At 43.7% G+C, this 12,843-nt stretch overlaps 1 protein-coding gene across 1 annotated transcript in view; it reads left to right on the top strand.

Moving 5' to 3' along the window:
• ELOVL6 (ELOVL fatty acid elongase 6) overlaps positions 1-12,843 on the top strand; it is a 184,486-nt gene that overhangs the window by 112,624 nt on the left and 59,019 nt on the right. The gene's annotated exons all lie outside the window — the stretch shown is intronic.

Genomic DNA, 12,843 nt, shown 5'->3' with positions numbered 1-12,843 from the left:
TGCTTCCTTCCCTCTTCTCCATCGCAGCGAGATGCAGACATTCTTCCATTAACCCTGTTGCCATGCTGTCCGGGCAGGAATGGCAGCAGTGTTAGTGGATACTGGCAAGATCAGCGATATAGCCCTTTCTTCTTCCCGCCCCCATGGCCCAGAACAGGAAACGATGTACAGTGGGGCGCGATGTACAGTGGGGCGCGTGGGAAAAAGAGAAGACCATGCTGCATAAAGTAGCGGCAGCAGTGCAGGCCTGGAACAAAATAAAGCACAGCCGGCGATCAGTGATGAGAGAAAGAGCAGCATTAGCCCCCACAGCCAAAGGAATTCTTCGTTCTTGGGCCATGGGAGCTGGAAGATTAGGCTAGTGCAGCTGCCATTTGTGCTGGGGAAGGGGGGGGGGGTCGTAAGTGACAGCGAGCCAGAGGGAGAGAAAGCATGTGTGTGTGATTGGGAGCATGTATGTAAGTGAGCGAGAGCATGTTTGTGCAAGTGTGATTGACATTATGTGTCGAAGTGAGAGAGCATGTGTATGATTGACAGCATGTGTGTAAATAAGAGACAGAGCAAGTGTGTGATTGAGAGAGACACTGGTCAGGGAGGTGACATATTTGTGTGTATGAGAGAGATAGACTGGTCAAGGAGGTGACTGTGTGTGTGTGTGAGAGAGAGAGAGAGATTGGTCAAGGAAGGGACTGGTATGTGTGAGGGAGACAGACTGGTCAGGGAGATGATTGGCATGTGTGTGAGGGAGACTGAGACTGGTCAGGGAGGTGACTGGTGTGTGGGAGGGAGAGAGAACACTGGTCAGTTCGGTGACTGGTATTTATGCGAGAGAGGAAGAGACTAGTCAGGGAGGTGACAGGTGTGAGAGAGAGAAAGATTGGTCAGGGAGGTCACTGGTGTGTGAGAGACAGAGACTGATTGTGGAGTCTAACTGGTGTGTGTGTGTGTGTGTGAGAGAGAGAGAGACTAGTTGTGGGCCCTAAGGAAGAGAACTGTGAGGACAGAGCTTCAGCAGCCACTGCTGCTTCTGGTGTGTGCTATTGGCCTGCAAGGGAAAAGAGTAGCTGGAGAGGGTAAGTAGAGGTGGCTTTTTAAGTTTATTTTTCTTGATTGACTGCATTTTAATTATTGGGTATTATGTGATGTGTATACCGATTTGAAATATTTTATTGATATTTGCACAATTTTAAATAATTTTTATGAGTTTTTAATTCCCCCAGGAGTAAATTCCGTTATTCTGTTCATCAGCTGTTTAGTAACATTTATTAGTATAGCTTTACAATTGTTTCTGTATTGGGATCTATAGCAGTTTGGCTTGCTCTGTTTTACTAACAGGAGGTGTATTGGTGTTTAGGGCCTGGTTTAATGTTTATAGTGTTGCCTTCTCATAGATAGGATTGTTACTGTTTGAGTGTGTTCCATAAAGCAGGTGTAACTTTTTGTGCATTAGTTTGTGTGCATTACTACAGTTCCTGGGAGTCTGTTAGGTGCTATATTTCTGTTTCCATTTTTCCAGTTTTGAACTGCATGCAGAGTGCCTTTTTTGGGTTTCCCTTCTACTTTCTGTCTCCATATTTGTAATTTGTGGTCTTTCTGTACTTGTTGATGGCCTGTTTTGTGTGTGTGACCGAGATGAAGTATTTACTCCTGGGGGAATTTTGCGCAAAAAAACTAAATTCTGCACCCAAAAACTTTAAATTCTGCAAAATTCTGAAAACTTTATATTGGTCAAAATAACACAATTTACATGACAGTCTTTAAGTAATTACATTTTAAATTAGTACATAAAAAAGTTATTACTTTAAAAATGCAAAATGTTAAATATTTTGAGCAGAATTTCCCTAGAAATTCACTGTAAGAGTGTCCCCTCCACTCACTCTCCCTACTCCCCTGGCCACTTTGCCCTCTCAGGCCCCAACTCTTCCACCTGCCAGTATCTCTCCCCTCCACCTCTAGGCTCAACCTCTTCCACTCTATCGCCAGTCCCAGAGTTTGACCCTGTTCTCAGTACTGCCCCTCACACAGGCTCCCTCTGTCCCTCCCTCTCTCATACACATGCTCCCTCTCTCTAATACACATACACACACCCTCATACAGGCTCCCTCACTCTCTCGCATACACACATTCCCTCATACACGGCCCTCTCTCTTGCATACACACCCACACAAGCTCCCTTTCTCTCTCACACATACATCCTCACACAGGCTACCTATGTCTCTTTCTCTCACGCACCCCTTCACACAGGCTCTGTCTCACATATACACAATCCATTCACACAGGCCAGCACCCTCACATACACACAATCCCTTTTTAATTCACACGAGCTCCCAATCTCTCACACATACACACTCCTTCACAATCTACTCATATAGGCTTCCTCTCTCTGGCACCTATACTCAAGCATCCCCCACCCCTGCTCTTTCACCTCCCATGCTCTCTCTCACACCCACTCCCCTCCCCTCTCACCCCCTCCCCTTTCTCACACCCCTCTCCCTCTCCTCTCACACACACACATTCACTCTCACCGGGGCCTTCATCTTTGCCGCGAGCGGAGCATACTCTGTTCGCAGCACACGGGGACCTTTATCTTTGCCGCGAGCGGAGCACACTCCATTCAAGGCACACGGGGGCCTTCATCTTCACCGCGAACAGTGCGCCGGGGCCTTCATCTTCGCGTGCTCCGTTCATGGCATGCTGGGGTCCCCTCTGCCATTTTCTGTAGCAATTCTTTGCAGAAAATTGTAATTCTGCGCAAATTCTGCGCTCCGCGGTAGTGCAGAATTCCCTCAGGACTAAGTATTTTATTAGCATGTAGGCATTTCTATCAATCTTATTTGTTGTGTTTTTCTCAATAGGACATGCATTAGTGATAAATTATTGTCTTTTCATAAGGAGGGCCCTTGTTGCCTGGTACTAGAGGGAGTTTATTTTGCTGTTACTGAGATAACACCAGAAGCAGAATATTTTTTTGGTATGGTGAGTTGAATGGATAATGTTCTAGTTCTGCTCTGCATCCATTGTTGGGGGTTGAGGGGGGTTTCTGTGGATGCAGAGTGTATGTTTACAATTAGCCCTGTGACGATCATATGTTCAGTGTGTCACACATGTGAGAACCATCTGGCAGGTGTGTCCTGACAGAAAAAAGGTTGAAAACTGCTGTTCTAGGTTATCTTAGACATCTTATGTTCTTATGATGATCTAAAAACCACGTGCCACACAGCTGAGAGCGCTGAGGCATCATTTGATCTTGAAAACATACTGAATGAAGGAAATTCATTTGGGACATGAATCCTACTCAGGGCTGCATTGCCTCCATCAGCAGTCTTCTGTAAAGCAAGCTGTTTCGTCCACAGTGGTGAACGTTTGAGGATGATGGCATTCCATCAAAATGTCAGAGGCGCTGGATGAGTCAGTACATAAAGACTGAGATCAATGTATACCTAACACAATTACTCATGGTGGCTTTGTTAAGTTCAGAGTCAATGAGATGCCTGTGTTGGTCTCTATCCCAGGCTGTGGGGCACCCAGTGTAGTTGTGCAGTTGCAGTAGATTAGAGGATGGCCCTCCACACCTTGCTACCCAAGATCATGCAGCAGCACAAGGACTGTGATTAATTATTTTTTTTTCATATGATTTTAAGGCAAGTGGCATGAAAGAGCTAGGGAGGAGAGGAAAGAGGGAGAAGCAACATGGAAATGGATTTCGAAAGCTGCAGATATGTGCGGCATCTTATCGCAAACTGGAAAAAGTCAAGGAGTGCAGTGCAAGCTGGACTGAAAGTAAAATAAAGCAAGAGATAAGAAAAGCTGAAAACGGGGCTAGAGGTTGTTAATTACTGCATAGGCCATTAATAAAACATGCAAATAAGGGCAGCATAATGAAGAATGAATCAGGAGATTTGTTTTGCTTTCTAAAACTACAGAGGCTAATTTCTTTCTGTTCCTGCAGAGAGCTGTGTTGTCTTTGATAGTATTATGGTCGCTGGAGTGGTATTACATGTTTCACCAATTATTCTGACTCTTGGCTTGCACAGATTTATGATACTATGCAGACCTGCTCTCAAGGTTACTGTGTGTAAACAGTCAGCATAAGGGGTAATTTCTCTCCATTCAATATTAAGTTCAGGAGAGCCATGTTGAGGGCAGGACTGGAAGCAGAGCCCAGTAATAAAGAGTATGGGGTGACTTTTGCCTCTCATGTACTCCCAATATCTCTTTTCATGCCTTTCCGAATACGTTTTTCAATATTTAAGAACAATACGAATAGGTAACGAACATTCCCCTTTAATGGCAGTAGCTGTTTGGGGAAAACTGATAACTCTGCCACTGTTTGCCAAGTGGAGGCCTGACTATCTCATGCAGGGATCGTTATATGACAATTGCTGTTTATCAAGCAGAGGTCCAAAATGCAGGGAGTGAAATGACCCCTGGTTGGAGTGTTTTACATGATTTTCATAATGGGGTTATGTCTCTGTTTTTCAGCTCATTTTTTCCCCTTCCTTATTTGTATTCATGTTGCATGTTTCCACAGATTCTTTTATTGCTTGTGTAATATTTTTTTAACTGTACACCGTATAGGCTTAATTTGCCATCATTCATGTTAAAAAAAGTCTACCTTGTCTTATAATCATATAGCCAAGTTACTCTCACAGTGCTCCCTGCTGCCGAAGACATTCTTGGTTTCCCCTCTATATCTGCCACTGCTCTCTTTCATGCTCCAAAGCTCGCAGCGGGAAATAAAACAAAAACATTCATAAAATCAAAGACACATAAACATTTTATAAATTGCTGTTGCTCCGGGGCCACCCACTTCCAAAGTCAATGCTGATTTCGGTGCTCCACCAAGCCCAGCAAGGGAGGAGGCGGCAGCACACGGGCAGGAGAAGGAGGCAACAATGATCTACTGGGCAGCGACGCCATATTGGTCTAAATATAAGAGGGGCAACTTATATTCACGTCTGTCTTATACCGTGATCAATAGGCTGCGCAAAGAATTTTTTGAGAAACGGCTTGAATGATGCAATCTGATCACCATGTCACATGGGATCGAAATTCAGCAAACAGGGAGCAGGTGATTCCTTTGTATGTCAGTCCAGTGACATTACTTGATAGGGATGTGCAATCATTTTTCCCGAATTAGGCAATGTCAACAAAATTGCCTAATTTGGAATGGTTCGGGAGAACCGAAAAAAACGTTTGAATTTTTTCCGGAATTTCGGGAAAAAAAATCATTTTTGAGTTAGTGTGCGCTAACTCAAAAATCGGGGCCCCCGAAAAAAAAAAAACCCCCCGAACCACGGGAAAAACAAAATACCCACGGAGGGGGCCCCGAAACGAAGCCCGACAGGCAATTTTTGCCCGAAGCACATCTCTATTACCTGATGACTTCCTTTTCTGCCCTATGTTAACACAAACTCACTGAAAACATTTCTGTTTTTCTGAGAATAGATAGAAAATGCATGTATCGTTCTCAGAGGAAACTTGTTTTTGTGTAGGCAGGGTTTTTATTTTATATGCAATTGTTTTTAAGGCTCTGGATATGATTTGGAGGAGGACTCCAGTCTATACTTAATTCCAGGCAGGTGAGGTACTCCTGATTGCTAATGATTTTTGTCACTTATTATGCTATAGCTATAAACTTTGGGAAATTTTAAATGGGCTTCCATGAGGTTAGCCCAAATTTTTTTTCTTTAAAAAAACGAGCGATCTCAAGGCATGACATTTCAGGATATAATTAGGCAGAATTTGTAATCAGAGGACCTTTATCCGTAGAAGAAAATTATGTAAAATGTGAATACAATTTCTGAATGAAGTACTTACCTTCATTGTCAAAAAGGTAAAGAAAAACTGCAATAATATATTAAGAAATGCAATGCCCTTAATGATAAGTATTTATAGAGAATGATTTGATAGAACTGCATCACACAACAGAAAACTTCACAACAGTAACAAGTAATTTGCAAATTTTATTTTACAACACAGAGTAGTAAAAGGCATCCCTGCTGAACAATTCAGATTGCGCTTAGCCATTCAGTCAATGTGATTGCCTCAGAAAATTCCCATGCACTGTAAACTGTCTGAGCAGGTTCTTCAGCATTCTTGTTAATAATTCCTCACCCTTAGCGGTTGGTGTTCCCATGAGTTCTGTCCGGAGTTCCTTCAACTTTTCCATTTCCCTTTAAGGCCTAAGTCAGGGGTGGCCAACTCCAGTCCTTGAGCACCACAAACAGGCCAGGTTTTCAGGATATCCAAAATGAATATGCATGAGATAGATCTGCATGCACTGCCTCTATTCTATGTAAATCTATTTCATGCATATTCATAGTGGACTTCCTGAAATTCTGGCCTTTTTTGTGGCTCTCGAGGACTGGAATTGGCCACCCCTGGCCTAGGTCCTCTCACCTCCCACAAGTGCTCATCTCATTGCTTCACAGACAATATACAAATCTTTGGGTCCAATATCCAGCACAATGTAGCCAGTTAAGTTCAAAGTTAGCTTCCTAAGTGGTGCCATTTGAATATCCTGGCATCATCAGTAACTACCACTTAGCCTGTTTACATTTTATTCTGTTAAATGAGAGGTGGGATGGGGCATTCTAGGGCAGATCACTTGTCCGGCTAATTTAGCTGGATAAACACCAATAGTCAGCGTTATCCAGCTTAGGCCTGGATTCACCATTCTACCGCAGAATGGTGAATCCAGCGAAAACGGGGGGTAGAGGGGGGCGAAGTGGGGGAGGGCCTGTGAAAGCCAGCAGCCATCGCACCACCGTGGTGTTATCGCTGCCGGCCTTTGCACCCAATAGCGCCACCATGAAAGGTGGTGCTATTGGGCGCGCTACTGGCGACATTAAGGTTACTAATCTTATCGCCTCCAGCGAAGACATCGCGGACTCCGCCCCTAGCAAGTTATCGCACGCGAAAAGGGACTTTTCACGTGCGATAGAGGCTTATCGCGTACGATAGAGGCATATCGCACGCGATAAGCCTTAGAAAATGACCCCCTTAGTTAGCTGGTAAGTGTAGGACTGTCCTGAAGGTGGCTGGATAAACTTATCCGATTAACCATAAAATAGCTGAATGTATTCAGCGGCATAGCTGCTTCCCTGAATATCTTGGCCAAGGCAGCTGAATAAGTTTATCCAGATAATTTGTGCAACCAGACAGCGGCTGAATACTGGCCTCTTTATCTCTTTTCCTTAAATATCATCTTCTGCCTTGACTTCCTGCCTCTCCTCTGTCCCATGGTTTTTCCACTAAAGAAAATGTATGCACTTATGCAACCCCCCTCTGAGTACTTTAGCTGGTGGGGAGGGGGGATCACTGTAAAAATGAATATTATACTCCCAGCTAGAAAAACTGTGTAGAAAACAGATTCTTACCAACAGGAGATGAAAGTATAATTCTGGCGCCCTCTGTTCCCACGCAAACCCTGATACAGGTTCTTCAGTACGAGATGGCTCCAGCAAGATGTACACTGGCCCCCACCTCTGCCCTCCCTTCCTCCTCTGCCTTCAATTTGGAAATAATGCACCTGCACGCTACAAATATAATTCAGATGTTGCTCAGCAATACTGACCAGATTGCTAAAAACAGAGATTGGTGTGAGTTAGAGAGAAACACAATACAGCAAAGAAATAGAAAAATAACAGTAAGCAGAAATGTACATGTGGAACGGCAAAATTGGAAAATCTCTACTTGCACTTCGTTCCAAGGCTAAAGGAGTCCTCAGGAAGAGCAAGGAAGCAATGACGGTATAGCACACAGTATGGATGGGGATGGAGCACTTTTCTTGTTCATGCAGACAAGAAGCAAAGTCACAGCCCTTGGTGGAATTTATGGAAAAGCAAATCCTGGCTTAGCTGAATATTAAGTGTTTCTCGTTTACAGCACTTTTATTCAATTGAAACAGGGTAGTCTCTGGAAATCCTGTCTGGGTTAAATAGTTATTGGTTTAGATGCAGACCCCTGCTGTTTCATGGCAAACTGAAGGAATCAAGCAGATTTGTTTTGCTCTGTGAGGAATTTTTTCACATATTGTGTGTGAAAGGCAGACCCAGCACTCAGACTGATTTAGCTACGACTTGCCCTCCTGGATCTAAGCACTGCATGCGATTTGCTCTTTAGTTTTCAGCTCCCAAATGAGAGAAGAACATAAAAACATAAGAAATGCCATGCTGGGTCAGACCAAGGTCCATCAAGAGGAAAACCATTCATTCTCCTCTTGCCTAGGGAGCAGGATTTTCCTCTCTCCTGGACTGTTGCAGCCAGAGAAATGTCAGGAGGATTTTTTTCTTCCTCACCCTTCAACACTAGGGATGTGCAATCGTTTTTCCCCGAATTAGGCAATTTCAACAAAATTGCCTAATTCAGAATGGTTCGGGAGAACCGAATAACGATTGAATTTTTTCCAAAATTTCGGAAAAAATTCATTTTTGAGTTAGTGCGTGCTTACGGGAGTTGGTGCGCACTAACCCGAAAATCGGAGCCCCCGAAAAAAAAATCCCAAACCATGGGAAAAACGAAATTCCCGCGGGTGGGCCCCGAAACAAAGCCTGACACACAATTTTTACCCGAAGCACATCTCTATTCAACACCTTTCAGCTCTCTCTCCCTGTCCTCTGCTATATGTGCACGAGTTGCTCTTGACCTGTACACATTGCTCTTAAGATATCCCATGTTGGATCAGACCAAAGGTCCATCGAGCCCAACATCCTGTCTCCAACAGTGGTCCATCCAGGTCCCTAAGAAATACTTGGCAGTTTTCTGAAGACTGACTAGATCCATTCCTTGTTGCTCACACCCAGTGGAGGCTTTTCCTCTTGCCCCGACCCCACTCCGCCCTTGGACCACCCCACCCCACCCACGCCTCACCCCCGGACTGCCCCTTTTTGCAAGCCCTGGGTCTTAGACGCGACCCGGGCTTTATGCACGTCGCCGGGCCTTTATAAAATAGGCCCGGCGCGCGTAACCCCCACCCCCCCATGTGCGTATATCCTCTGAAAATCTGGCCCATTTCTTTTAAATCTGCTACTTGTTAGTTTCATAGAGTGTTCACTAGTCTTACTACTATATGAAAGGGTAAATAACCATCCCCTGTTTCACGGTTCCATCTCTCTCATATTTTATAAACCTCTATCACATCCCCTCTCTGTCATCTCTTCTCCAAGCAGAAGAGCACTAACCTATTTAGCTATTTTTCATAAGGTAGCTACTTTCTCATTTTTGTCACCCTTCTCTGCACCTTTCTAGTTTTACTGTATCTTTTTTGAGATGGGGCAATCAGAACAGCACACAATACTTGAGGGGCAGTCGCCCCATGCTCTTGTTGCACAAATTCCCAGTCAGCACACTGTCTCCTCTCCTGATTGGTCCTGCTCCACAGGCAGCTCTTGTTTGGTCACTGACAGTGTCAGTCATAAGGCAGACATCAGCTGGTGCTAAATTTAACCCTGTAAATGCAGGTTGGTACTATGTCAAGAAAGGAAAAAAAAGGCAATTCTGCCTGCAGATTCATCTAGTAAGGAAACTTAGCTGAATACAAACCACAGGCATATTGGTTACACTGGGAGAAAAGATTTGTAACATCAGACCTATCCTCCACTTAGGCCTGGATTCTCTAATACCGCCGGGCTCTTTGAATCGCGTGGTACAGGGGGGCAGGGGGGGGGGGCAAAGCGGGGGGGTGGGCCTGCGAAAGCCGGCAGCGATCGCACCTCTGTGGTACGATCACTGCTGGCTTTCGCATCCAATAGCACCATCATAAAAGGTGGTGCTATTGAGCGCGAAATTGGCAAGTGAAAAGGGTTCTTACCTTTTCGCTGTCCGCGATGTCTTTGCAGCGTCTGCCCCGGTGCCGCCCCGACTCCTCCTGTTCCGTTCTTGACGCCTCCCCGACTCCGCCCCAATTTAAGTGATCGCCCGCAAAAAGGGCGGTATTAGAGAATCCAGGCCTTAGTGTGTCCAATTGGTGGGTAATGTTATTAAGACCGTTAGGATATGCTGGGAACAAAAAAATGAAGTGGCTTGCTATTTATTTATTTATTTATTTATTTATTTATTTATTTATTTATTTAACACTTTTTTTATACCGACCTTCATAGTAATAACCATATCGGATCGGTTTACATTTAACAAGGGTATAACTAGAGCGTAACTAAAGTAAATTAAACAATAGAGGTGAATAAGGCAAAGTTACATTCAACAAGGAGAAAGAACTTGGAAGCTTATGTAGCTGGAAGGAAATAAAAGGTGGTAATAATCAAGAAAATACAATAGAGGATACGGTTTAAAGCTTAAGGTGCATTAACCTAGAGGTGCCATAGTCATAAATCATGGAGCCTTGATTTATTTACTTAAAATTCCAGCCAGGGCAGCCCAGCCCAATCCCAGTGGGACAGTGGCATGGTACAGTTCTTAGCAGATTTTGTCCCTGCCTCATTTGCATGTGCAAGCGAGGCCTCTAGGACAATCCTAAGCTTGTTTGCCCCCGTTTGATAAGCACGCACTAGCCTTTATAGATAGGCCAGAATTTTTGTGGCTGTTGCTGGGTAAATGGGCCCCCCTGGTCTGGAAACCAGAGTTTGTAGCCCTTAGTGTATCCCATCTGCTCTTGTTACTGTCTGTTATTGGTTCAGAGCTAGAAATCTTTTACAAATGTCACTTCAGCAACTTTATATTTATGAAATGCAATTATTTTACTGCCTCTCCAGGAGCGCAGGCTTGTCAGGCATAGCTGATTCTTTTGGACTTTGGCACAAACAGGGCTGCCAAATACCAACAAGCCTCGAAGGTTATTATCAGTCAGTCCTGTGTTTGCTTTTCAACGCCCTTCTCCAAATTTATACAGCTGAGCAAAAAATAAAAACCAGGAGAAATCCTGTAATTACAGAAGGGACTTGTAAAAGAATAAAAAAAGGGGGGGGGGGGGGAATGACTGAAATCATTTGTCAGTGAGAAATAAGAGTCAGCCACATGAAGGTGGAAGGGTGGGATTAAGGCCACCCTTTGACATAGCACCATTGGACACCAAAGTAATTGCCCCCGCAGAGGGCACGTGAGATAAGAAACACACTTTGAAGGATCATGGTCAACCCTAGAGTAACAGGGACGGTTGGGCTCTTGTTTCTGCTTCCATGCTTCAGAATGTCATATCAGCAAAGATGATGAGGGCAGCAATCAAAGCACTTTCTATGGATTAAAAACGCATTCTACCCACGGCCATGAGAGATTTGAACACCTCCCAGTCTGTCAGCAGGTAAAATGTTCAACAGCATGCTTACCTTTTATCCACAAAAAGAAGAGGTGGTCTGGGGGACAAACCTACCTGTGGAGTTCCTCAAAAGAAAAATGAAATGCAGAGAAAGCACGTGCAATCTCTGCCAGTAATTTTTACGGAATGTCGAGTGTTATCTTTTGACACACGGCAAACAGTCTGTGTGGATATTTTGTATGATGACCACTACAGACTCGCCAAAATTATTTATTGCACTTATGACAATCTTTAATCATTGGTCCCCATGCACAACCTTGGAAGTTTTCAATTTTTCAAAAAACATTTTGTGTGTATATATATATATAAGTGACATATAGAAAGGACACTTATTTATGTCTCAGTCCTTTTCCAACGGTCTGAGAAAACAGTTAGGAAGCAGCCCCGATATCTCACTCTGTCTTGCCCAACACCGCTCGTGTTTCATCTTCCTTCGTCAGGGGCACCGACAGTGTTTTTAATTTATCTACGAAAAAAAGATAAGACAGTGCTTCGCTCTAGTGGTTAAACGCCTACTTCACTGGTAAATATGGTATTTAGTTACATATGCTCCTGTTTCACATGATTCAGCGTTCCCAGCTTTGATCTTCCATTTTGTTTTTTCAGCTGCTTTAAGCTGACATACGCTGCTACGTCAGCCAATCACCTACCTCCTAAACCAACATTAACCAATGGCCTGCTATATATACCTGATCCAAAGATTTTTATAATTGAACCACGGTGACTGTATATGTACAGTCGTTCTAACTGGTCCATGACAAGATTTGCTATAGAGGGGGCTGCTGAAGACCCCATTGCACTCCCATGCGTTTGTAGGTAGAACGCACCAATAAATGTGAAATAATTGTGTTTCACTACCAAGTCTGCATTCAATATCAACACACATTCGAACAGCTCAAATGGACCATCATAGATCAAGTGCAGAAGTTGGAACGGGGAGGCGATCTTCAAAGCCAATTGAATTATTACGAGCAGAAATGGATTTTCACTTTGTCTTCACAAGCACCGAACAGCATGAACGATTCTATAGACTGGATGACATTGATTTGAATTGCACTAACTAACAGGCCATTGGTTAATGTTGGTTTAGGAGGTAGGTGATTGGCTGACGTAGCAGCCGTATGTCAGCTTAAAGCAGCTGAAAAAACAAAATGGAGGATCAAAGCCAGGAACGCTGAATCACAATCAAGAAGGGTGACGAAACAACAGGAGCGTATGTAACTAAATACTATATTTACCAGTGAAGTAGGCATTTAACCACTAGAGCGAAGCACTGTCTTATCTTTTTTTTCATAGATAAATTAAAAACACTGTCGGTGCCCCTGACGAAGGGAGACGAAACACGAGCCGTGTTGGGCAAGACAGAGTGAGATATCGGGGCTGCTTCCTGACTGTTTTCTCAAATCTTTGGAAAAGGACTGAAACATAAATAAGTGTCCTTTCTATATGTCACTTATATATATATATATACAAAAAAGATTTTTGAAACATTTATTGAAAAATTTAAAAATTCCAAGGTTGTGCATGGGGACCAATGATTAAAGATTGTCATAAGCGCCATAAAAAATGTT

This window comes from Rhinatrema bivittatum, chromosome 1 (assembly GCF_901001135.1).
Source record: "Rhinatrema bivittatum chromosome 1, aRhiBiv1.1, whole genome shotgun sequence".
Lineage (NCBI taxonomy): Eukaryota > Metazoa > Chordata > Amphibia > Gymnophiona > Rhinatrematidae > Rhinatrema > Rhinatrema bivittatum.
The sequence above is the reverse complement of the archived record's forward strand: the minus strand, read 5'-3'. Positions and strand labels throughout refer to the sequence as shown.